The sequence below is a fragment of the Primulina tabacum genome, chromosome 10 (assembly GCF_025594145.1).
Source record: "Primulina tabacum isolate GXHZ01 chromosome 10, ASM2559414v2, whole genome shotgun sequence".
Classification (NCBI taxonomy): domain Eukaryota; kingdom Viridiplantae; phylum Streptophyta; class Magnoliopsida; order Lamiales; family Gesneriaceae; genus Primulina; species Primulina tabacum.
This window is the reverse complement of record NC_134559.1, coordinates 30,077,508-30,101,848: the sequence shown is the minus strand read 5'-3', so window position 1 is coordinate 30,101,848 and position 24,341 is coordinate 30,077,508. Positions and strand designations below refer to the sequence as shown.

General features: G+C 43.3%; 20 non-coding genes and 9 pseudogenes across 20 annotated transcripts; all 29 read right to left on the bottom strand.

Annotated features, from left to right (window-relative positions):
- Window positions 1-401: 401 nt before the first annotated feature.
- LOC142517366 (5S ribosomal RNA) lies at window positions 402-520 on the bottom strand. Its single transcript, XR_012813116.1, has one exon. It is a non-coding gene; the product is annotated as a 5S ribosomal RNA (ribosomal RNA).
- Window positions 521-1,202: 682 nt separating this feature from the next.
- Window positions 1,203-1,321, bottom strand: LOC142517102 (5S ribosomal RNA). Its single transcript, XR_012812862.1, has one exon. It is a non-coding gene; the product is annotated as a 5S ribosomal RNA (ribosomal RNA).
- Window positions 1,322-1,974: 653 nt separating this feature from the next.
- LOC142517557 (5S ribosomal RNA) lies at window positions 1,975-2,093 on the bottom strand. Its single transcript, XR_012813297.1, has one exon. It is a non-coding gene; the product is annotated as a 5S ribosomal RNA (ribosomal RNA).
- A 683-nt stretch (window positions 2,094-2,776) lies between these two features.
- On the bottom strand, window positions 2,777-2,895 carry LOC142509889 (5S ribosomal RNA). The gene has a single exon (XR_012808035.1). It is a non-coding gene; the product is annotated as a 5S ribosomal RNA (ribosomal RNA).
- Window positions 2,896-3,562: 667 nt separating this feature from the next.
- LOC142508597 (5S ribosomal RNA) lies at window positions 3,563-3,681 on the bottom strand. The gene has a single exon (XR_012806804.1). It is a non-coding gene; the product is annotated as a 5S ribosomal RNA (ribosomal RNA).
- A 682-nt stretch (window positions 3,682-4,363) lies between these two features.
- On the bottom strand, window positions 4,364-4,482 carry LOC142507552 (5S ribosomal RNA). Its single transcript, XR_012805807.1, has one exon. It is a non-coding gene; the product is annotated as a 5S ribosomal RNA (ribosomal RNA).
- Window positions 4,483-5,132: 650 nt separating this feature from the next.
- On the bottom strand, window positions 5,133-5,251 carry LOC142516144 (5S ribosomal RNA). The gene has a single exon (XR_012811955.1). It is a non-coding gene; the product is annotated as a 5S ribosomal RNA (ribosomal RNA).
- Window positions 5,252-5,934: 683 nt separating this feature from the next.
- Window positions 5,935-6,053, bottom strand: LOC142516401 (5S ribosomal RNA). The gene has a single exon (XR_012812197.1). It is a non-coding gene; the product is annotated as a 5S ribosomal RNA (ribosomal RNA).
- Window positions 6,054-6,567: 514 nt separating this feature from the next.
- LOC142515681 (5S ribosomal RNA) lies at window positions 6,568-6,686 on the bottom strand. Its single transcript, XR_012811514.1, has one exon. It is a non-coding gene; the product is annotated as a 5S ribosomal RNA (ribosomal RNA).
- A 683-nt stretch (window positions 6,687-7,369) lies between these two features.
- On the bottom strand, window positions 7,370-7,488 carry LOC142511553 (5S ribosomal RNA; annotated as a pseudogene).
- Window positions 7,489-8,169: 681 nt separating this feature from the next.
- LOC142511932 (5S ribosomal RNA) lies at window positions 8,170-8,288 on the bottom strand (annotated as a pseudogene).
- A 684-nt stretch (window positions 8,289-8,972) lies between these two features.
- LOC142517420 (5S ribosomal RNA) lies at window positions 8,973-9,091 on the bottom strand. The gene has a single exon (XR_012813167.1). It is a non-coding gene; the product is annotated as a 5S ribosomal RNA (ribosomal RNA).
- A 640-nt stretch (window positions 9,092-9,731) lies between these two features.
- Window positions 9,732-9,845, bottom strand: LOC142512300 (5S ribosomal RNA; annotated as a pseudogene).
- A 689-nt stretch (window positions 9,846-10,534) lies between these two features.
- On the bottom strand, window positions 10,535-10,653 carry LOC142516109 (5S ribosomal RNA). The gene has a single exon (XR_012811922.1). It is a non-coding gene; the product is annotated as a 5S ribosomal RNA (ribosomal RNA).
- Window positions 10,654-11,339: 686 nt separating this feature from the next.
- On the bottom strand, window positions 11,340-11,458 carry LOC142516544 (5S ribosomal RNA). Its single transcript, XR_012812333.1, has one exon. It is a non-coding gene; the product is annotated as a 5S ribosomal RNA (ribosomal RNA).
- A 660-nt stretch (window positions 11,459-12,118) lies between these two features.
- On the bottom strand, window positions 12,119-12,237 carry LOC142517295 (5S ribosomal RNA). Its single transcript, XR_012813049.1, has one exon. It is a non-coding gene; the product is annotated as a 5S ribosomal RNA (ribosomal RNA).
- A 514-nt stretch (window positions 12,238-12,751) lies between these two features.
- Window positions 12,752-12,869, bottom strand: LOC142512855 (5S ribosomal RNA; annotated as a pseudogene).
- Window positions 12,870-13,506: 637 nt separating this feature from the next.
- Window positions 13,507-13,625, bottom strand: LOC142508692 (5S ribosomal RNA). The gene has a single exon (XR_012806896.1). It is a non-coding gene; the product is annotated as a 5S ribosomal RNA (ribosomal RNA).
- A 682-nt stretch (window positions 13,626-14,307) lies between these two features.
- Window positions 14,308-14,426, bottom strand: LOC142510682 (5S ribosomal RNA; annotated as a pseudogene).
- Window positions 14,427-15,108: 682 nt separating this feature from the next.
- On the bottom strand, window positions 15,109-15,227 carry LOC142509508 (5S ribosomal RNA). Its single transcript, XR_012807679.1, has one exon. It is a non-coding gene; the product is annotated as a 5S ribosomal RNA (ribosomal RNA).
- A 684-nt stretch (window positions 15,228-15,911) lies between these two features.
- Window positions 15,912-16,028, bottom strand: LOC142511286 (5S ribosomal RNA; annotated as a pseudogene).
- A 681-nt stretch (window positions 16,029-16,709) lies between these two features.
- On the bottom strand, window positions 16,710-16,829 carry LOC142507338 (5S ribosomal RNA). Its single transcript, XR_012805598.1, has one exon. It is a non-coding gene; the product is annotated as a 5S ribosomal RNA (ribosomal RNA).
- A 684-nt stretch (window positions 16,830-17,513) lies between these two features.
- On the bottom strand, window positions 17,514-17,632 carry LOC142516939 (5S ribosomal RNA). The gene has a single exon (XR_012812706.1). It is a non-coding gene; the product is annotated as a 5S ribosomal RNA (ribosomal RNA).
- A 1,414-nt stretch (window positions 17,633-19,046) lies between these two features.
- LOC142506304 (5S ribosomal RNA) lies at window positions 19,047-19,165 on the bottom strand. Its single transcript, XR_012804599.1, has one exon. It is a non-coding gene; the product is annotated as a 5S ribosomal RNA (ribosomal RNA).
- Window positions 19,166-20,556: 1,391 nt separating this feature from the next.
- Window positions 20,557-20,675, bottom strand: LOC142508403 (5S ribosomal RNA). Its single transcript, XR_012806617.1, has one exon. It is a non-coding gene; the product is annotated as a 5S ribosomal RNA (ribosomal RNA).
- A 682-nt stretch (window positions 20,676-21,357) lies between these two features.
- Window positions 21,358-21,475, bottom strand: LOC142511175 (5S ribosomal RNA; annotated as a pseudogene).
- Window positions 21,476-21,956: 481 nt separating this feature from the next.
- LOC142513985 (5S ribosomal RNA) lies at window positions 21,957-22,075 on the bottom strand. Its single transcript, XR_012809902.1, has one exon. It is a non-coding gene; the product is annotated as a 5S ribosomal RNA (ribosomal RNA).
- Window positions 22,076-22,745: 670 nt separating this feature from the next.
- On the bottom strand, window positions 22,746-22,865 carry LOC142512598 (5S ribosomal RNA; annotated as a pseudogene).
- Window positions 22,866-23,553: 688 nt separating this feature from the next.
- On the bottom strand, window positions 23,554-23,671 carry LOC142511767 (5S ribosomal RNA; annotated as a pseudogene).
- Window positions 23,672-24,341: the final 670 nt, after the last annotated feature.

The following is a 24,341-nucleotide window of genomic DNA, read 5'->3' as shown; positions in this document are numbered from 1 at the left end:
TCACGACAACAAAAATCGCTAAATGTTTCAAGAAAATAGAAAAAAAAATAATAAGAAAATAGCGAATGTAAAGCTATTATTATCCCAGGGATACGAAAAAATGGAACCGAAATCGAATTTCGGACTTCCTAAGCTGATTTTCGAGGAAACGGAAGCTTAACAGAAGCGGAAAATCGCAAATTAGAGAAGGAATTCAGCTAAAATCTCGTCAGCTCATTGCGGAGTAATGAGTCTCGTTCGTTTGCTTGTTTACAATCAAATATGGCTACAATTTTGTCCAAATCCGGCAGTGCCCGAGCTACGTTGATTTCACATGTCTTATCTAGTCCCGATCGAGATTCAGATGATTTGAGCCGAAAATCATCTGTCAACAAGTAATCAAAAATAGAAAAACACGAAAAGGGGTGCAACACGAGGACTTCTCAGGGGATCACCCATCCTAGTACTGCTCTCGCCCTAGCACGCTTAACTTCGGAATTTTGATGGGATCCGGTGCATTATTGCTGGTATGATCGCACCCGACATTGAGTGGGATGTTTATTCTTATATCCATCGAGTACGTGTGGAGCGGGCGGCGATGGACAACACGTGGCACTGCTCTCGACCAATCAGAACCATGAAGTTAATCGTTCTGGCACGATGCCAGAGCTAGGATGGGTGACCTCCCTGGGAAGTCCTCGTGTCGCGACCGTTTATGTAAATTATGGATAAAACAGTCGAAATAATATTTTTTAATGAGTTAACCGTCTCCGGAGTAATCTGCGTTATACCCTTCCGCACAGAATCGGCTCACGACAACAAAAATCGCTAAATGTTTTCAGAAAATAGAAAAAAAATTAGAAAAAGAAAATAGCAAACGTAAAGCTATTATTATGCCTGAGATACGATAAAATGGAACCGGAATCGAATTTCGGACTTCCTAAGCGGATTTCTCGAGAAACGGAAGCTTAACAGAAGCTGAAAATCGCAAATTAGAGGGTCTTAGAGAAGGAATTTGGCTAAAATCTCGCCAGCTCATTGCGTAATAATGAGTCTCGTTCGTTTGCCCGTTTAAAATCAAATTTGGCTACAATTTTGTCCAAATTCGGCAGTGCCCGAGCTACGTTGATTTCACATGTCATATCTGGTCCCGATCGAGATTCAGATGATTTGAGCCCAAAATTGTCTGTCAACAAGTAATCAAAAATAGAAAAACACGAAAAGGGGTGCAACACGAGGACTTCCCAGGGGGTCACCCATCCTAGTACTGCTCTCGTCCAAGAACGCTTAACTTCGTAGTTCTGATGGGATCCGGTGCATTGATGCTGGTATGATCGCACCCGACATGGAGTGGTATGTTTATTCTTATATCTCTCGAGTACGTGTGGAGCGGGCGGCGACGGACAACACGCGACACTGCTCTCGCCTAATCATAACCATGAAGTTAAGCGTTCTGGCGCGGTGGCAGAGCTAGGATGGGTGACCTCCCTAGGAAGTCCTCGTGTCGCGACCGTTTACGTAAATTATGAGTTAACCGTCTCCGGAGTAATCTGCGTCATACCCTTTCGCACAGAACTGGCTCACGACAACAAAAATCGCTAAATATTTCCAGAAAATAGAAAAAAAAATAAGAATAAGAAAATAGCGAATTTAAAGCTATTATTATGCCTGGGATACGATAAAATGGAACCGGAATCGAATTTCAAACTACCTAAGCGGATTTCTCGAGGAAACGGAAGCTTAACAGAAGCGAAAAATCGCAAATTAGAGGGTTTTAGAGAAGGAATTCGGCTAAAATCTCGTTAGCTCATTGCGGAGTAATGAGTCTCGTTCGTTTGCCTGTTTACAATCAAATTAGGCTACAATTTTGTCCAAATCCGGCACTGCCCGAGCTACTTTGATTTCGCATGTCTTATCTGGTCTCGATCGAGATTCAGATGATTTGAGCCAAAAATCGTCTGTCAACAAGTAATCAAAAATAAAAAAACACGAAAAGGGGCGCAACACGAGGACTTCCCAGGGGGTCACCCATCCTCGTACTGCTCTCGCCCAAGCAAGCTTAACTTCGGAGTTCTGATGGGATCTAGTGCATTAGTGCGGGTATGATCGCACCCGAAATTGAGTGGGATGTTTATTCTTATATCCCTCGAGTACGTGTGTAGCGGGCGGCGATGGACAACACGCGGCACTGCTCTCGCCCAATCAGAACCATGAAGTTAAGCGTTCTGGAGCGATGGCAGAGCTAGGATGGGTGACCTCCCTGGGAAGTCCTCGTGTCGCGACCGTTTACTTAAATTATGGATAAAACAGTCGAGATAATTGTTTTTAATGAGTTAACCGTCTCCGAAGTAATCTGCGTCATACCCTTCCGCATAGAACCGACTCACGACAACAAAAATCGCTAAATGTTTCTAGAAAATAGAAAAAAAATAATAAGAAGAAAATAACGAATGTAAAGCTATTATTATGCCTGGGATACGATAAAATGGAACCAGAATCGAATTTCGGACATCCTAAACGGATTTCTCGAGGAAACAGAAGCTTAACAGAAGCGGAAAATCCCAAATTAGAGCGTCTTAGAGAAGAAATTCGGCTAAAATCTCGCCAGCTCAGTGCGGAGAATGAGTCACGTTCGTTTGCCCGTTTACAATCAAATTAGGCTACAATTTTTTCCAAATCCGGCTGTGCCTCGAGCTACGTTGATTTCACATGTCTTATCTAGTCCCGATCGAGATTCAGATGATTTGAGCCAAAAATCGTCTATCAACAAGTAATCAAAAATAGAAAAACACGAAAAGGGGCGCAACACGAGGACTTCTCAGGGGATCACCCATCCTAGTACTGCTCTCGCCCAAGAACGCTTAACTTCGAAGTTCTGATTGGATCCGGTGAATTAGTGTTGGTATGATCGCACCCGACATTGAGTGGGATGTTTATTCTTATATCCCTCGAGTACGTGTGGAGTGGGCGACGATGGACAACACGTGGCACTGCTCCCGCCCAATCAGAACCATGAAATTAAATGTTCTGGCGCGATGGCAGAGCTAGGATGGGTGACCTCCCTGGGCAGTCCTCGTGTCCCGATCGTTTACGTAAATTATGGCTAAACAGTCGAAATAATTGTTTTTAATGAGTTAACCGTCTTCGAAGTAATCTGCGTCATACCCTTTCGCACAGAACTGGCTCACGACAACAAAAATCGCTAAATGTTTCCAGAAAATAGAAAAAAATAATAAGAAAATAGCGAATGTAAAGTTATTATTATCCCAGGGATACGATAAAATGGAACCGAAATCGAATTTCGGACTTCCTAAGCTGATTTTCGAGGAAACGGAAGCTTAACAGAAGCGGAAAATCGCAAATTAGAGAAGGAATTCAGCTAAAATCTCGTCAGCTCATTGCGGAGTAATGAGTCTCGTTCGTTTGCTTGTTTACAATCAAATATGGCTACAATTTTGTCCAAATCCGGCAGTGCCCGAGCTACGTTGATTTCACATGTCTTATCTAGTCCCGATCGAGATTCAGATGATTTGAGCCGAAAATCATCTGTCAACAAGTAATCAAAAATAGAAAAACACGAAAAGGGGTGCAACACGAGGACTTCTCAGGGGATCACCCATCCTAGTACTGCTCTCGCCCTAGCACGCTTAACTTCGGAATTCTGATGGGATCCGGTGCATTATTGTTGGTATGATCGCACTTGACATTGAGTGGGATGTTTATTCTTATATCCATCGAGTACGTGTGGAGCGGGCGGCGATGGACAACACGTGGCACTGCTCTCGACCAATCAGAACCATGAAGTTAATCGTTCTGGCACGATGCCAGAGCTAGGATGGGTGACCTCCCTGGGAAGTCCTCGTGTCGCGACCGTTTATGTAAATTATGGATAAAACAGTCGAAATAATATTTTTTAATGAGTTAACCGTCTCCGGAGTAATCTGCGTTATACCCTTCCGCACAGAATCGGCTCACGACAACAAAAATCGCTAAATGTTTCCAGAAAATAGAAAAAAAATTAGAAAAAGAAAATAGCAAACGTAAAGCTATTATTATGCCTGAGATACGATAAAATAGAACCGGAATCGAATTTCGGACTTCCTAAGCGGATTTCTCGAGAAACGGAAGCTTAACAGAAGCTGAAAATCGCAAATTAGAGGGTCTTAGAGAAGGAATTTGGCTAAAATCTCGCCAGCTCATTGCGTAATAATGAGTCTCGTTCGTTTGCCCGTTTAAAATCAAATTTGGCTACAATTTTGTCCAAATTCGGCAGTGCCCGAGCTACGTTGATTTCACATGTCATATCTGGTCCCGATCGAGATTCAGATGATTTGAGCCCAAAATTGTCTGTCAACAAGTAATCAAAAATAGAAAAACACGAAAAGGGGTGCAACACGAGGACTTCTCAGCGGGTCACCCATCCTAGTACTGCTCTCGTCCAAGAACGCTTAACTTCGTAGTTCTGATGGGATCCGGTGCATTGATGCTGGTATGATCGCACCCGACATGGAGTGGTATGTTTATTCTTATATCTCTCGAGTACGTGTGGAGCGGGCGGCGACGGACAACACGCGACACTGCTCTCGCCCAATCATAACCATGAAGTTAAGCGTTCTGGCGCGATGACAGAGCTAGGATGGGTGACCTCCCTAGGAAGTCCTCGTTTCGCGACCGTTTACGTAAATTATGAGTTAACCGTCTCCGGAGTAATCTGCGTCATACCCTTTCGCACAGAACTGGCTCACGACGACAAAAATCGCTAAATGTTTCCAGAAAATAGAAAAAAAATAGTAATAAGAAAATAGCGAATGTAAAGCTATTATTATGCTTGCGATACGATAAAATGGAACCGCAATCGAATTTGGGACTTCCTAAGCGGATTTCTCGAGAAAACGGAAACTTAACAGAAGCGGAAAATAGCAAATTTGAGGGTCATAGAAAAGGAATTCGGCTAAAATCTCGCCAGCCCATTGCGGATAAATAAGTCTCGTTCGTTTGCCCGTTTACAATAAAATTAAGCTACAATTTTGTCCAAATCCCGCAGTGTCCGAGCTATGTTGATTTCACGTCTTATCTGGTCTTGATCGAGATTTAGATGATTTGAGCCGAAAATCATTTGTCAACAAGTAATCAAAAATATATAAAAACGAAAAGGGGTGCAACACGAGGACTTCCCAGGGGATCACCCGTCCTAGTACTGCTCTCGCCAGAGCACGCTTAACTTCGGAGTTCTGATGGGATCCGGTGCATTGGTGCTGGTATGATCGCACCCGACATTGAGTGGGATGTTTATTCTTAAATTCATCGAGTACCTGTGGAGCGGGCGGCGATGGACAATACGCGGCACGGCTCTCGACCAATCAGAACCATGAAGTTAAGCGTTCTGGCGCGATGGCAGAGTTAGGATGGGTGACCTCCCTGGAAAGTCCTCGTGTCGCGACCGTTTACGTAAATTATAAATAAAACAGTAGAAATAATATATTTTAATGAGTTAACCGTCTCCGGAGTAATCTGCGTCATACCCTTCCGCACAGAACCGGCTCACGACAACAAAAATCGTTAAATATTCCCAGAAAATAGAAAAAAAATAAGTAGAAGAAAATAGCGAATGTAAAGCTATTATTATGCTTGGAATACGATAAAATGGAACCTGAATCGAATTTCGGACTTCCTAAGCGGATTTCTCGAGGAAACGGAAGCTTAACAGAAGAAGAAAATCGCAAATTAGAAGGTCTTAGAGAAAAAATTTGGCTAAAATCTCATCAGCTCATTGCGGAATAATGAGTCTCGTTCGTTTGCCCGTTTACAATCAAATTAGGGTACAATTTTGTCCAAATCCGGCAGTGCCTGAGCTACGTTGATTTCACATGTCTTATCTGGTCCAGATCGTGATTCAGATGATTTGAGCCGAAAATCGTCTGTCAAGAAGTAATCAAAAATAGAAAAACACGAAGAGGGGCGCAACACAAGGACTTCCCAGGGGGTCTCCCATCCTAGTACTGCTCTCGCCCAAGCACGCTTAACTTCTGAGTTCTGATTGGATCCGGTGCATTAGTGCAGGTATGATCGCACCCGACATTGATTAGGATGTTTATTCTTATATCTCTAGAGTACGTGTGAAGCGGGCGGAGATGTACAACACGCGGCACTGTTCTCGCCCAATCAGAACCATGAAGTTAAGCGTTCTGGCACGATGGCAGAGCTAGGATGGGTGTCCTCCCTAAGAAGTCCTCGTGTCACGAGCATTTATGTAAATTATGGCTAAAACAGTCGAAATAATTGCTTTTAATGAGTTAACCAACTCTGGAGTAATCTGCGTCATACCCTTCGGCACAGAACCGGCTCACGACAACAAAAATCGATAAATGTTCCCAGAAAATAGAAAAAAAATCTCGTCAGCTCATTGCGTAGTAATGAGTCTCGTCCGTTTGCCAGTTTACAATCAAATTAGGCTACAATTTTGTCCAAATCGGGAAGTGTCCGAGCTCCGTTGATTTCGCATGTCTTATCTGATCCCGATCGAGATTCAGATGATTTGAGCCGAAAATCGCTTGTCAACAATTAATCAAAAATAGAAAAACACGAAAAGGGGTGCAACACGAGTACTTCCCAGGGGGTCACCCATCCTAGTACTGCTCTCGCCCAAGAAAGCTTAACTTCGGAGTTCTGATGGGATCCGGTGCATTAGTGCTGGTAAGATCGCACCCGACATTGAGTGGGATGTTTATTCTTATATCCCTCAAGTACATGTGGAGCGGGCGACGATGGACAACCCGCGGCAATGCTCTCGCCCAATCAGAACCATGAAGTTAAGCGTTCTGGCGCGATGGCAGAGCTAGGATGGGTGACCTCCCTAGGAAGTCCTCGTGTCGCGACCGTTTACGTAAATTATAGCTAAAACAGTCGAAATAATTTTTTTTAATGAGTTAACCGTCTCTGGAGTAATCTGCATCATACCCTTCCGCACAGAACCGGCTCACGAAAATAAAAATCGCTAAATGTTCCCAGAAAATAGAAAAAAAATAAGAAGAAGAAAATAGCGAATGTAAAGATATTATTATGCCTGGGATACGATAAAATTAAACCAGAATCGAATTTCGGACTTCCCAAGCGGATTTCTCGAGGAAACAGAAATTTAACATAATCAAAAAATCGCAAATTAGAGGGTCTTAGAGAAGGAATTCGGCTAAAATCTCGCCAGCTCTTTGCGGAGTAATGAGTCTCGTTCGTTTGCCCGTTTACAATCAAATTAGCCTACAATTTTGTCCAAATCCGGCAGTGCTCGAGCTACGTTTATTTCATATGTCTTATCTTGTCCCGATCGAGATTCAGATGTTTTGAGCCGAAAATCGTCTGTCAACAATTATTCAAAAATTGAAAAACATGAAAAGGCATGCAACACGAGGACTTCCCAGAGGATCACCCATCCTAATAGTTGTCTCGCCCAAGCACGCATAACTTCGGAGTTTTGATGGGATCCGGTTCATTAGTGCTGGTATGATCGCACCCGAAATTGAGTGATGTTTATTCTTATATCCATCGGGTACGTGTGGCGCGGGCGGCGATGGACAAAACGCGGCACTGCTCTCGCCCAATCAGAACCATGAAGTTAAGTGTTCTGGCGCGATGGCAGAGCTAGGATGGGTGACCTCCCTAGGAAGTCCTCGTGTCGCGACCGTTTACGTAAATTATAGCTAAAACAGTCGAAATAATTGTTTTTAATGAGTTAACCGTCTCCGGAGTAATCTACATCATACCCTTCCGCACAGAACCGGCTCACGACAACAAAAATCGCTAAATGTTCCTAGAAAATAGGAAAAAAAATAGGAAGAAGAAAATAGCGAATGTAAAGCTATTATTATGCCTGAGATACGATAAAATGGAACCGGAATCGAATTTCTGACTTCCTAAGCGGATTTCTCGAGGAAACGGAAGCTTAACAGAAGCGGAAAATCGCAAATTAGAGGGTCTTAGAGAAGGAATTCTGTTAAAATCTCGCCAGCTCATTGCGGAGTAATGAGTCTCGTTCGTTTGCCCGTTTACAATCAAATTAGGCTACAATTTTGTCATAATCCGGCAGTGCCCGTGCTACGTTGATTTCACATGTCTTATCTTGTCCCGATCGAGATTTAGATGTTTTGAGCCGAAATCGTCTGTCAACAATTATTCAAAAATAGAAAAACACAAAAAGGCATGCAACACGAGGATTTCTCAGGGGGTCATTCATCCTAATACTGGTTTCACCCAAGCACGCTTAACTTCGGAGTTCTGATGGGATCCGGTGCATTAGTGCTGGTATGATCTCACTTGACATTGAGTGGGATGTTTATTCTTATATCTCTCGAGTACGTGTGGAGCGGGCGGCGATGGACAACACGCGGCACTGCTCTCGCCCAATCAGAACCATGAAGTTAAGCATTCTGGCGCGATGGCAGAGCTAGGATGGTTGACCTCCCTGGGAAGTCCTCGTGTCGCGACCGCTTACGTAAATTGTAGCTAAAAGAGTCGAAATAATTGTTTTTAATGAGTTAACTGTCTCCGGAATAATTTGCGTCATATCCTTCCGCACTGAACCGGCTCACGACAACAAAAATCTCTAAATGTTCCCAGAAAATAGGAAAAAAAATAAGAAGAAGAAAATAGCGAATGTAAAGCTATTATTATTCCAGAGGTACGATAAAATGTAACCGTAATCGAATTTCGGACTTCCTAAGCCGATTACTCGAGGAAATAGAAGCTTAACAGAAGCGAAAAATCGCAAATTAGAGGGTCTTAGAAAAGGAATTCGGCAAAAATCTCGCCAGCTAATTGCGGAGTAATGAGTCTCGTTCGTTTGCCCGTTTACAACCAAATTAGGCTACAATTTTGTCCAAATCCGGCAGTGCCCGAGCTACGTTGATTTCACATGTCTTATCTTGTCCTGATCGAGATTCAGATGTTCTTAGCCGAAAATCGTCCGTCAACAATTAATTAAAAATAGAAAAACACGAAAAGGCATGCAACACGAGGACTTCCGAGGGGGTCACCCATCCTAGTACTGGTCTCGCCCAAGCACGCTTAACTTCGGAGTTCTGATGGGATCTGGTGCATTAGTGCTGGTATGATCACAACAAACATTGAGTGGGATGTTTATTCTTATATCCCTCGAGTACGTGTGGCGCGGGCGGCGATGGACAACACGCGGCACTTCTCTCGCCCAATCAGAATCACGAAGTTAAGCGTTCTAGCGTGATGGCAGAGCTAGGATGGGTGACCTCCCTGAGAAGTCCTCGTGTCGCAACCGTTTACGTAAATTATGGATAAAACAGTCGAAATAATTGTTTTTAATGAGTTAACCTTCTCTAGAGTCATCTGCGTCATACCCTTCCGCACAAAACCGGCTCCCGTTTACAAAAATTGCGAAATATTCCCAGAAAATAGAAAAAAAATAAGAAGAAGAAAATAGCGAATGTAAAGCTATTATTATGCCTGGGATACGATAAAATGGAACCGGAATCGAATTTCGGACTTCCTAAGCGAATTTCTCGAGGAAACGGAAGCTTAACAGAAGCGAAAAATCGCAAATTAGAGGGTCTTAGAAAAGGAATTTGGCAAAAATCTCGCCAACGGAGTAATGAGTCTCGTTCGTTTGCCTGTTTACAATCAAATTAGACTACAATTTTGTCCAAATCCGGCAGTGCCCGAGCTACGTTGATTTCACATGTCTTATCTGGTCCCGATCGAGATTCAGATGATTTGAGCCGAAAATCTTCTGTCAACACGAGAACTTCCAAGGGGGTCACCCATCCTGGTACAGGTCTCGCCCAAACACGCTTAACTTCGGAGTTCTGATGGGATCCATTGAATTAGTGCTGGTATGATCGTACCCGACATTGAGTGGGATGTTTATTCTTATATCCCTCGAGTACGTGTGGAGCGGGCGGCGATGGACAAGACGCGGCACTGCTCTCGCACAATCGGAACCATGATGTTAAGCGTTCTGGCACGATGGCAGAGCGAGGATGGGTGACCTCCCTGGGAAGTCCTCGTGTCGCAACCGTTTACGTAAATTATAGCTAAAAGAGTCGAAAAAATGGTTTTTATTGAGTTAACCATCTCCGGAGTAATCTACGTCATAGCCTTCCGCACAAAACCAGCTCACGACAACAAAATCGCTAAATGTTCCCATAAAATAGAAAAAAAATAAGAAGAAGAAAATAGCGAATGTAAAGCTATTATTATGCCAGGGATACGATAAAATGTAACTGGAATCGAATTTCGGACTTCCTAAACGGATTTCTCGAGGAAACGGAAGCTTAACAGAAGCGGAAAATCGCAAATTAGAGGGTCTTAGAGAAGGAATTCGGCTAAAATATCACCAGCTCATTGCAGAGTAATGAGTAGAGAAGGAATTCGGCTAAAATCTCACCAGCTCATTGCGGAGTTAGAGTCTCCAAATCCGGCAGTGCCCGAGCTACTTTGATTTCAAATGTCTTATCTGATCCGATCGAGATTCAGAAGATTTGAGCCAAAAATCGTCTGTTACTAATTAATCAAAAATAGAAAAACACGAAAAGGGGTGCAACACGAGGATTTCCCCGGGGGTCACCCATCCTAATACTGCCCTCGCCCAAGCACACTTAGCTTCGGAGTTCTGATGGGATCCGATGCATTAGTGCTGGTATGATCGCACTCGACATTAAGTGGGATGTTTATTCTTATATATCCTTCGAGTACGTGTGGAGCGGATGATGATGGACAACACGCGGCACTGCTTTCGCCCAATCAGAACCATGAAGTTAAGCGTTCTGGCGCGATGGCAGAGCTAGGATGGGTGACCTCCCTGGGAAGTCCTCGTGTCGCGACCGTTTACGTAAATTATGGCTAAAACAATCGAAAAAATTGTTTTTAATGAGTTAACCATCTCCAGAGTAATCTGCGTCATACCATTCCGCACAGAACCGGCTCACGTTTACAAAAATCGCTAAATGTTCCCAGAAAATTGAAAAAAAAATAATAAGAAGAAAATAGCGAATGTAAAGCTATTATTATGCCTCGGATACGATAAAATGGAACCGGAATCGAATTTCGGACTTCCTAAGGGGATTTCTCGAGGAAACGGAAGCTTAACAGAAGCGGAAAATCGCAAATTAGTGGATTTTAAAGAAGGAATTCGGCTAAAATGTCGCAAGCTCATTGCGGAGTAATGAGTCTCGTTCGTTTGCCCGTTTACAATCAAATTAAGATAAAATTTTGTCCAAATCCGGCAGTGCCCGAACTACGTTGATTTCACATGTCTTATCTGGTTCCGATCGAGATTCAGATGATTTGAGCCGAAAATCGTCTGTCAACAAGTAATCATAAATAGAAAAACACGAAAAGGGGTGCAACACGAGGACTTCCAAGGGGGTCACCCATCCTAGTACTGCTCTTGACCAAGCACGCTTAACTTCGGAGTTCTGATGGGATCCGGTGCATAAGTACTGGTATGATCGCACACGAAATTGAGTGGGATGTTTATTTTTATATCCTTCGAGAACGTGTGGACCGGCGGAGATGGAGAACACGCGGCACTGCTCTCGCCTAATCAGAACCATGAAGTTAAGCGTTCTGTCGCTATGGCAGACCTAGGATGGGTGACCTCCCTGGGAAGTCCTCGTGTCGCGACCGTTTACTTAAATTATGGATAAAACAATCGAAATAGTTGTTTTTAATGAGTTAACCGCCTCCGGAGTAATCTGCGTCATACCCTTCCCCACAGAACCCTCAAGACAATAAAAATCGCTAAATGTTCCCAGTAAATAGAAAAAAATTTAAGTAGAAAAAAATTGCGAATGTAAAGCAATTATTATGCCTGGGATACGATAAAATGGAACCGAAATCGAATTTAGAACTTCCTCTCGAGGAAACAGAAGCGGAAAATCGCAAATTAGAGGGTCTTTGAGAAGAAATTCGGCTAAAATCTCGACAGCTCATTGCGGAGAAATGAGTCTCGTTCGTTTGCCCGTTTACAATCAAATTAGGCTACAATTTTTTCCAAATCCGGTTGTGCCCGATCTACGTTGATTTCACATGTCTTATCTGGTCCCGATCGAAATTCAGATGATTTGAGCTGAAAATTGTCTGTCAACAAGTAATCAAAAATAGAAAAACACGAAAAGGAGTGCAACACGAGGACTTCCCAGGGGGTCACCCTTCCTAGTACTGGTCTCACCCAATCACGCTTAACTTCGGAGTTCTGATGGGATCCGGTGAATTAGTGCTGGTATGATCGCACCCGACATTGAGTGGTATGTTTATTCTTATTTTCCTCGAGTACGTGTGGAGCGGGCGGCGATGGACAACACGCGGCACCGCTCTCGCCAAATCAGAACCATGAATTTAAGCGTTCTGGCGCGATGGCAGAGCTAGGATGGTTGACCTCTCTGGGAAGTCCTCCTGTCGCGACCGTTTACGTAAATTATAGCTAAAACAGTCGAAATAATTGTTTTTAATGAGTTAACCGTCTCCGGAGTAATCTGCGTCAAGAGAAACAGAAGCTTAACAGTAGCGAAAAATAGCAAATTAGATGGTCTTAGAGAAGGAATTCGGCTAAAATCTCGCCATCTCATTGCGGAGTAATGAGTGTCGTTCATTTGGTCGTTTACAATCAAATTAGCCTAAAATTTTGTCCAAATCCGGCAGTGCCCGAGCTACGTTTATTTTACATGTCTTATCTGGTCCCGATCGAGATTCAGATGATTTGAGCCGAAAATCGTCTGTCAACAAATAATCAAAAATAGAAAAACACGAAAAGGGGTGCTACACGAGGTCCCATGGGGTCACCCATCCTAGTAGTGGTCTCAACCAATGACGCTTAACATCGGAGTTCTGATGGGATCCGGTGCATTAGTGCTGGTATGATCGCTCCTTACATTGAGTGGGATGTTTATTCTTATATCCCCCGAGTACGTGTGGCGCGAGCGGCAATAGACAACACGCGATGGCAGAGCTAGTATGGGTGACCTCCCTCGGAAGTCTTCCTGTCGCGATCGTTTACGTAAATTATAGCTAAAACAGTAGAAATAATTGTTTTTAATGAGTTAACCGTCTCCGGAGTAATCTGCGTCATACCTTTCTGCACAGAACCGGCTCACGACAACAAAAATCGCTAAATGTTCCCATAAAATAGAAAAAAAAAATAAGAAGAAGAAAATAGTGAATGTAAAGCTATTATTATGCCTGGGATACGATAAAATGGAACCGGAATCTAATTTCGGACTTCCTAAGCGGATTTCTCGAGAAAACAGAAGCTTAACAGAAGAGGAAAATCGCAAATTAGAGGATCTTAGAGAAGGAATTCGGCTAAAATCTCGCCAGCTATTTGCGGAATAATGAGTCTCGTTCGTTTGCCCGTTTACAATCAAATTAGGCTACAATTTTGTCTGAATCCGGCAGTGCCCGAGCTACGTTGATTTCACATGTCTTATCTGGTCCCGATCGTTATTCAGATGATTTGAGCCGAAAATCGTCTGTCAACAAGTAATCAAAAATAGAAAAACACGAAAAGGGGTGCAACACGAGGACTTCCCACGGGGTCACCCATCCTAGTACTGTTCTCGCCCAAGCACGATTATCTTCGGAGTTCTGATGGGATTCGGTGCATTTGTGCTGGTATGATCGTACACGACATTGAGTGGGATGTTTATTCTTATATCCCTCGAGTACGTGTGGAGCGGGCAGCGATGGACAACACGCGGCACTGGTCTCGCCAAATCAGAACCATGAATTTAAGCATTCTGGTGCGATGGCAGAGCTAGGATGGGTGACCTCTCTGAAAAGTCCTCGTGTCGTGACATTTTACGTAAATTATATCTAAAACAGTCGAAATAATTGTTTTTAATGAGTTAACTATCTCCAGAGTAATCTGCGTCATACCATTCCGCATAGAACCGTCTCACGAAAACAAAAATCGCTAAATGTTCCCAGAAAATAGAAAAAAAATAATAAGAAGAAAATAGCGAATGTAAGTCTATTATTATGCTTTGGATACGATAAAATATAACCGGAATCGAATTTCGGACTTCCTAAACGGATTTCTCGAGGAAACGGAAACTTAACAATTGCGGAAAATCGCAAATTAGAGGGTCTTAGAGAAGGAATTCGGCTTAAATCTCGCCAGCTCATTGCGGAGTAAGAGTCTCGTTCGTTTGCCCGTTTACAATCAAATTAGCCTACAATTTTGTCCAAATCCGGCAGTGCCCTAGCTATGTTGATTCCACATGTCTTATCTGGTCCCGATCGAGATTCAGATGATTTGAGCCAAAAATCGTCTGTCAACAAGTAATCAAAAATAGAAAAACACGAAAATCGGTGCAACCCGAGGAATTTCCAGGGGGTCGCCCATCCTAGTACTGGTCTCGTCCAAGCACGCTTAACTTCGGAGTTCTGATGGGATCCGATGCATTAGTGCTGGCATGATCGCTCCCGAAATTGAGTGGGATGTTTATTCTTATATCCCTCGAGTACGTGTGGAGCGGGCGGTGATGGACAACACGCGGCACTGCTCTCGCCCAATCAAAACCATGAAGTTAAGCGTTCTGGCGCGATGGCAGAGCTAGGATGGGTGATCTCCCTGGGCAGTCCTCGTGTCGCGACCGTTTAAGTAAATTATGTATAAAACAGTCGAAATAATTGTTTTTAATGAGTTAACCATCTCCGGAGTAATCTACGTCATACCCTTCCGCACAGAACCGGCTCACGACAACAAAAATCGCTAAATGTTCCCAGAAAATAGAAAAAAAATAAAAAGAAGAAAATAGCGAATGTAAAGCTATTATTATGCCTCGGATACGATGAAATGGAACCGGAATCGAATTTCAGACTTCCTAAGTTGATTTCTCGAGGAAACGGAAGTTTAACAGAAGCGGAAAATCGCAAATTAGAGGGTCTTAGAGAAAGAATTCGGCTAAAATCTCGCCAAATCATTGCGGAGTAAGAGTCTTGTTCGTTTGCCCGTTTACAATCAAATTAGCCTAAAATTTTGTCCAAATCCGGCAGTACCCGAGCTACGTTGATTTCACATGTCTTATCTGGTCCCGATCGAGATTCAGATGATTTGAGCCAAAAATCTTTTGTCAACAAGTAATCAAAAATAGAAAAAAACGAAAAGAGGTGCAACACGAGGACTTCCTAGGGGGTCGCCCATCCTAGTACTGGTCTCGCCAAAGCACGCTTAACTTTGGAGTTCTGATGGGATCCGGTGCAATACTGCTGGTATGATCGCATCCAACATTGTGTGGGATGTTTATTCTTATATCCCTCGAGTACGTGTGGCGCGGGCGGCGATGGACAACACGCGGCACTGCTCTCACCCAATAAGAACCATGAATTTAAGCGTTCTGGCGCGAAGGCAGAGCGAGGATGGGTGACCTCCTTGGGAAGTCTTTGTGTCGCGACCGTTTACGAAAATTATAGCTAAAACAGTCGAAATAATTGTTTTTAATGAGTTAACCGTTTTCGGAGTAATCTGCGTCATGCCCTTCCGCACAGAACCGGCTCACGACGACAAAAATCGCTAAATGTTTCCAAAAAATAGAAAAAAAATAAGAATAAGAAAATAGTGAATGTAAAGCTATTATTATGCCTGGGATACGATAAAATGGAACCGGAATCGAATTTAGGACCTCCTAAGCGGATTTGTCGAGGAAACGTAAGCTTTAACAGAAGCGGAAAATCGCAAATTAGAAGGTCTTAGAAAAAGAATTCGGCTAAAATCTCGCAATGTCATTGCGGAGTAATGAGTCCCGTTCGTTTGCCCGTTTGCAATAAAATTAGCCTACAATTTTTTCCAACTCCGGCAATGCCCGAACTACGTTGATTTCACATGTCTTATTTGGTCCCGATCGAGATTCAGATGATTTGAGCCGAAAATCGTCTGTCAAAAAGTAATCGAAAGTAGAAAAACACGAAAAAAGGTGCAACACAAGCTTCCCAGGGGGTCTTCCATCCTAGTACTGGTCTCCCCCAAGCACGCTTAACTTCAAAGTTCTGATGGGATCTGGTGCATTAGTGCTAGTATGATTGCACCTGACATTGAGTGGGATGTTTATTTATATATCCCTCGAGTACGTGTGGAGCAGGCGGCGATGGACAACACGCGGCACTGCTTTCTCCCAATCAGAACCATGAATTTAAGCGTTCTGACGCGATGACAGAGCTAGGATGGGTGATCTCCCTTGGAAGTCCTTGTGTCGCGACCGTTTACATAATTATAGCTAAAACAGTCGAAATAATTATTTTTAATGAGTTAAACGCCTCCAGAGTCATCTGCGTAATGCCCTTCTGCACCGAACCGGCTCACGACCACAAAAATCGCTAAATGTTCACAGAAAATAGAAAAAAATAAGAAGAAGAAAATAGCGAATGTAAAGCGATTATTCTGCCCGGGATACGATAAAATGGAACCGGAATCAAATTTCGGACTTCCTTAACGGATTTCTCGAGGAAACAGAAGCTTAAATGAAGCGGAAAATCGCAAATTAGAGTGTCTTAGTGAAAGAATTCGGCTAAAATCTCGCCAGCTCATTGCGGAGTAATGAGTCTCGTTCGTTTGCCCGTTTACAATCCAATTAGCCTACAATTTTGTCCAAATCCTGCAGTGTCCGAGCTACGTTGTTTTCACATGTCTTATCTGGTCCTGATCGAGATTCAGATGATTTGAGCCGAAAATAGTCTGTCAACAAGTAATCAAAAATAGAAAAACACGAAAATGGGTGCAACACGAGGACTTCCAAGGGTGGTCACCCATCCTAGTACTGCTATCGCCCAAGCACGCTTAATTTCGGAGTTCTGATGGGATCCGGTGCATTAGTGCTGGTATGATCGCACCCGACATTGAGTGGGATGTTTATTCTTATATCCCTCGAGTACGTGTGGAGCGGGCGGCGATGGACAACACGCGGCACTGCTCTTGCTCAACCAGAACCATGAAGTTAAGCGTTCTGGCGCGATGAAAGAGCTAGGATGGGTTACCTCCCTTGGAAGTCCTTGTGTCGCGACCGTTTACATAAATTAAAGCTAAAACAGTCGAAATAATTGTTTTTAATGAGTTAACCGTCTCCGGAGTAATCTACGTCATACCCTTCCGCACAGAACCGTCTCACGACAACAAAAATCGCTAAATTTTCACAGAAAATAGAAAAGAAAATAAGAAGAATAAAATAGCAAATGTAAAGCTATTATTATGCCTGTGATACGATAAAATGGAAACGGAATCGAATTTCGGACTTCCTAAACGGAATTCTCGAGGAAACAGAAGTTTAACAGAAGCGGAAAATCGCAAATTAGAGGGTCTTAAAGAAATAATTCGGCTAAAATCTCGCCAGCCCATTGCGAAGTACTGAGTCTCGTTCGTTTGCCCGTTTATAATCAAATTAGCCTACAATTTTGTCCAAATCCAGCAGTGCCCGAGCTACGTTGATTTCACATGTCTTATCTGGTCCCGATCGAGATTCAGATAATTTGAGCCGAAAATCGTCTGTCAACAAGTAATCAAAAATAGAAAAACACGAAAAGGGGTGCAACACTTGGACTTCCAAGGGGGTCACACATCCTAGTACTGCTCTCGCCCAAGCACGCTTAACTTCGGAGTTCTGATGGGATCCGGTGCATATGTGCAGGTATGATCGCACCCGACATTGAGTGGATGTTTATTCTTATATCCCTCGAGTACGTGTGGAGCGGGCGGCGATGGACAACACGCGGCACTGCTCTCGCCCAATCAGAACATGAAGTTAAGCGTTCTGGCGCGATGGCTGAGCTAGGATGGGTGACCTCCCTGGGAAGTCCTCGTGTCGCGACCGTTTACGTAAATTATGGATAAAACAGTCAAAATAATTGTTTTTAATGAGTTAACTGTCTCCGGAGTAATATGCGTCATATCCTTCCGCACAGAACCGTCTCACGACAACAAAAATCGCTAAATGTTCCCAGAAAATAAAAAAAAAATAAGAAAAAGAAAATAGCGAATGTAAAGCTATTATTATGCTGGGATACGATAAAATAGAACCGGAATCGAATTTAGAACTTTCTAAACGGATTTCTCGAGGAAACGGAAACTTAACAAAAGCGGAAAATCGCAAATTAGAGGGTCTAAGAGAAGGAATTCGGCTAAAATCTCGCCAGCTCATTGCGGAGTAAGAGTCTTGTTCGTTTGACCATTTACAATCAAATTAGCCTACAATTTTGTCCAAATCCGGCAGTGTCCGAGCTACGTTGATTTCACATTTCTTATCTGGTCCCGATCAAGATTCTGATTATTTATGCCGAAAATCGTCTGTCAACAAGTAATCAAAAATAGAAAAACACGCTTAACTTCGGAGTTCTGATGGGATACAGTGCATTAGTGCTTGTATGATTGCTCCAGACATTGAGTGGATGTTTATTTTTATATCCCTCGAGTACGTGTGGCGCGGGCGGCGATGGACAACACGCGGCACTGCTCTCGCCCAATCAGAACCATGAAGTTAAGCGTTCTGGCGCGATGACAGAGCTAGGATGGGTGACCTCCCTTGGAAGTCCTTGTGTCGCGATCGTTTACATAAATTATAGTTAAAACAGTCCAAATAATTGTTTTTAATGAGTTAACCGTCTCCGGAGTAATCTACATCATACCCTTCCGCACAGAACCGACTCACGACAACAAAAATCGCTAAATGTTCCCAAAAAATAGAAAAGAAAATAAGAATAATAAAATAGCGAATGTAAAGCTATTATTATCCCTGGGATACGATGAAATGGAAACGGAATCGAATTTCGGACTTCCTAAACGGATTTCTCGAGGAAACAGAAGCTTAACAAAAGTGGAAAATCGCAAACTAGAGGGTCTTAAAGAAATAATTCAACTAAAATCTCGCCAGCCCATTGCGGAGTACTGAGTCTCGTTCGTTTGCCCGTTTATAATCAAATTAGCCTACAATTTTGTCTAAATCCGGCAGTGCCCGAGCTACGTTGATTTCACATGTCTTATCTGGTCTTGATCGAGATTCAGATTATTTGAGCCGAAAATCGACTGTCAACAAGTAATCAAAAATAGAAAAACACGAAAAGGGGTGCAACACTTGGACTTCCAAGGGGGTCACACATCCTAGTACTGCTCTCGCCCAAGCACGCTTAACTTCGGAGTTCTGATGGAATCCGGTGCATAAGTGCAGGTATGATCGCACCCGACATTGAGTGGGATGTTTATTCTTATATCCCTCGAGTACATGTGGAGCGGGCGGCGATGGACAACACGCGGCACTGCGCTCGCCCAATCAGAACCATGAAGTTAAGCGTTCTGGCGCGATGGCAGTGCTAGGATGGGTGACCTCCTTGGAAAGTCCTCGTGTCGCGACCGTTTACGTAAATTATGGATAAAACAGTCAAAATAATTGTTTTCAATGAGTTAACCGTCTCCGGAGTAATATGCGTCATACCCTTCCGCACAGAACCGTCTCACGACAACAAAAATCGCTAAAGGTTCCCGGAAAATAGAAAAAAAAATAAGAAAAAGAAAATTGCGAATGTAAAGCTATTATTATGCTGGGATACGATAAAAAAGAATCGAAATCGAATTTAGAACTTTCTAAACGGATTTCTCGAGGAAACGGAAACTTAACAAAAGCGGAAAATCGCAAATTAGAGGGTCTTAGAGAAGGAATTCGGCTAAAATCTCGCCAGCTCATTGCAGAGTAAGAGTCTCGTTCGTTTGCCCATTTACAATCAAATTAGCCTACAATTTTGTCCAAATCCGGCAGTGTCCGAGCTACGTTGATTTCACATTTCTTATCTGGTCCCGATCAAGATTCAGATGATTTGAGCCGAAAATCGTCTGTCAACAAGTAATCAAAAATAGAAAAACACGCTTAACTTCGGAGTTCTGATGGGATACAGTGTATTAGTGCTGGTATGATTGCTCCCGACATTGAGTGGGATGTTTATTTTTATATCCCTCGAGTACGTGTGGCGCGGGAGACGATGGACAACAGAACCATGAAGTTAAGCTTTCTGCCGCGATGGCAAAGCTAGGATGGGTGACCTCCCTGGGAAGTCCTCGTGTCGCGACCGTTTACGTAAATTATGGATAAAACAGTCGAAATAATTTTTTTAATGAGTTAACCGTCTCCGGAGTAATCTGCGTCATACCCTTCCGCTCAGAACCATTTCACGATAACAAAAATCGTTAAATGTTCCCAGAAAAATGAAAAAAAATAAGAAGAAGAAAATAGCGAATGTAAAGCTTCTATCATGCCTGGGATACGATAAAATGGAACCGGAATCGAATTTCGGACTTTCTAAACGGATTTCTAGAGAAACAAAAGCTTAACAGAAGCTGAAAATCGCAAATTAAAGGGTCTTAGAGAAGGAATTCGGCTAAAATCACGCCAGCTCATTGCGGAGTAACGAGTCTCATTCATTTGCCCGTTTACAATTAAATTAGACTACAATTTTGTCCAAATCCGGTAGTGCCCGAGCTAAGTTGATTTCACATGTCTTATCTGCTCTCGATCGAGATTCAGATGATTTGAGCCGAAAATCGTCTGTCAACAGGTAATCAAAAATAAAAAAACACGAAAAGGGGTACAACACGAGGACTTCCCAGGGGGTCACCCATCCTAGTACAGCTCTCGCCCAAGCACGCTTAAATTCGGAGTTCTGAGTGGATCCGGTGCATTAGTGCTGGTATGATCGCACCTGACATTGAGTGGGATGTTTATTCTTATATCCCTCGAGTACAAGTGGAGCGGGCGGCGATAAACAACACGCGGCACTGCTGTCGGCCCAATCAGAACCATGAATTTAAGCGTTCTGGCGCGATGACAGAGCTAGGATGGGTGACCTCCCTTGGAAGTCCTTGTGTCACGACCGTTTACATAATTATAGCTAAAACAGTCGAAATAATTGTTTTCAAAGAGTTAACCGTCTCCGGAGTCATCTGTGTCATACCCTTCTGCACCGAACCGGATCACGACAACAAAAATCGCTAAATGTTCACAGAAAATAGAAAAAAATAAGAAGAAGAAAATAGCGAATGTAAAGCTATTATTATGCCTGGGATACGATAAAATGGAACCGGAATCGAATTTCGGACTTCCTAAACGGATTTCTCGAGGAAACAGAAGCTTAACAGAAGCGGAAAATCGCAAATTAGAGCATGTTAGAGAAATAATTCGGCTAAAATCTCGCCAGCTCATTGCGGAGTACTGAGTCTCGTTCGTTTGCCCGTTTACAATCAAATTAGCCTACAATTTTGTCCAAATCTGGCAGTGCCCGAGCTACGTTGATTTCACATGTCTTATCTGGTCCCGATCGAGATTCGGATGATTTGAGCCGAAAATCGTCTGTCAACAAGTAATCAAAAATAGAAAAACACGAAAAGGGGTCCAACACGAGAACTTCCAAGGGGTCACCCATCCTAGTACTGGTCTCGCCCAAGCACGCTTAACTTCGGAGTTCTGACTAGATCCGGTGCATTAATGCTGGTATGATCGCAATCGACATTTAGTGGGATGTTTATTCTTATATCCCTCGAGTACGTGTGGAGCGGGCGACGATGGACAACACGCGACACTGCTCCCGCCCAATCAGAACCATGAAGTTAAGCGTTCTGGCGCGATCGCAGAGCTAGGATGGTTGAGCAATTATTATGCCTGGGATACGATAAAATAGAACCGGAATCGAATTTAGAACTTTCTAAGCGGATTTCTGGAGGAAACGGAAGCTTAACAGAAGCGGAAAATCGCAAATTAGAGGGTCTTAGAGAAGGAATTCGGCTAAAATCTCGCCAGCTCATTGCGGTGTAATGAGTCTCGTTCGTTTGCCCGTTTACAATCAAATTAGGCTTCAATTTTTTCCAAATCCGGCAGTGCCCAAGCTACGTTGATTTCACATGTCTTATCTGATCCCGATCGTGATTCAGATGATTTGAGCCGAAAATCATCTGTCAACAAGTAATCAAAAATAGAAAAACACGAAAAGGGGAGCAACACGAGGAATTCCCAGGGGGTCACCCATCCTAGTACTGCTCTCGCCCAAGCACGCTTAACATCGGAGTTCTAATGGGATCCGGAGCATTAGTGCTGGTATGATCGCACCCGACATTGAGTGGGATGTTTATTCTTATATCCCTCGAGTACGTGTGGAGCTGGCGGCGATGGACAACACGCGGCACTGCTCTCGCCCAATCAGAACCATGAATTTAAGCGTTCTGGCGCGATGAAAGAGCTAGGATGGGTGACCTCCCTTGGAAGTCCTTGTGTCGCGACCGTTTACGTAATTATAGCTAAAACAGTCGAAATAATTGTTTTTAATGAATTAACCGTCTCCGAAGTCATCTGCGTCATACCCTTCTGCACCGAACCGGCTCACGACAACAAAAATCGCTAAATGTTCACAGAAAATAGAAAAAAAATAAGAAGAAGAAAATAGCGAATGTAAAGCTATTATTATACATGGGATACGATAAAATGGAACCGGAATCGAATTTCGGACTTCCTAAACGGATTTCTCGAGGAAACAGAAGCTTAACAGAAACGAAAAATCGCAAATTAGAGTGTCTTAGGGAAAGAATTCGGCTAAAATCTCGCCAGCTCATTGCGGAGTAATGAGTCTCGTTCGTTGCCCGTTTACAATCAATTAGCCTGCAATTTTGTCCAAATCCGGCAGTGTCCGAGCTACGTTGTTTTCACATGTCTTATCTGGTCCCGATCGAGATTCAGATGATTTGAGCCGAAAATCGTCTGTCAACAAGTAATCAAAAGTAGAAAGGGGTGCAACAGGAGGAATTCCAAGGGGGTCACCCATCCTAGTACTGCTCTTGACCAAGCACGCTTAACTTTCGGAGTTTTGATGGATCCGGTGCAATAGTGCAGGGTATGATCACACCCGACATTGAGTGGTATGTTTATTCTTATATCCCTCAGGTACTGTGTGAGCGGGCGGTGGATGGAAAACACGCGGCTCTACTCTCGCATAATCAGAACCATGAAGTTAAGCGTTCTGGCGCGATGGCAGAGCGAGGATGGGTGACCTCCCTGGCAGCCCACGTGTCGCGACCCGTTTACGTAAATTATGGGCTAAAACAATCGAATATTGTTGTTTAATGAGTTTAACCGTCTCCGGAGTAATTTGCGGTTATACCATTCTGCACAGACCGGCTCACGACAAAAAAAATTGCTAAATGTTCCCAGCAAAGAGAAAAAAAAATAGAAAGAAGACAATAGTTGAATGTAAGGCTATTATATTGCCTGTGAGAATACAATAACAATGGAACCGAAATCGATGTCCGACTTCCTAAGCGGATTTTTCGAGGAAACGAAAGCTTAACAAAAGCGAAAAATCGCAAATTAGAGGGTCCTAGAGAAAGAATTCGGCTACAATTTTGCAGCTCTTGTGGAGTAATGAGTCTCGTTCGTTTGCCCGTTTACAATCAAATTAGGCTACAATTTTGTCCAATCCGGTAGTGCTTGAGCTACGTTGATTTCACATGTCTTATCTAATCCTGATCGAGATTCAGATTATTTGAGCCGAAAATCGTCTGTCAAAAGTAATCAAAAATAGAAAACACCGTAAAGGGGTGTGCAACACGAGGACTTCCCAGGGATCACCCATCCTAGTGCTGCTCTCGGCAAAGCACACTTAACTTCGGAGTTTTGATGGGATCCGGTGCATTAGTGCTGGTATGATCGCACCCGACATCGAGTGGGATTTTTATTCTTATATCCCTCGATTACGTGTGGAGCAGGCGGCGATGAACAACACGCAGCACTGCTCTCGCCCAATCAGAACCATGAAGTTAAGCGTTCTGGCGCGATGGCAGAGCTAGGATGGGTGACCTCCCTGGGAAGTCCTCGTGTCACGACCGTATACGTAAATTATGGATAAAGCAGTTGGAATAATTGTTTTTAACGAGTTAACCATCTCCGGAGTAATATGCGTCATACCCTTGCCGCACGAAACCTGCTCAAGACAACAAAAATCGCTCAATGTTCCCAGAAGAAATAGAAACAAATAAGAAGAAGGCAAATAGCAAATGTAAAGCTATTTATTATGCCTTAATTACCGACTTAAACTAGAACCGGACTCGAATTTCGGTACTTCCTCCTAGCCGTGAATTTTTCGACGAAACGGAAAGCTTAAACAGAAGCGGGACAAATTCGCAAATGAGAGGGTCTTAGAGAAGCAGAAAATTCGGCTAAAATCCCTCGCCAGCTCATTGCGGAAGTAATGAGTCACGTTCGTTTTGCCCGTTTCAATTAAATAGGTGTCAATTTTGTCCCCAAATACGGCAGTGTCCGGCTACGTTGTTTTCACATGTCTTATCTGGTCCCGATCGAGATTCAGATGATTTGAGTCGAAAATAG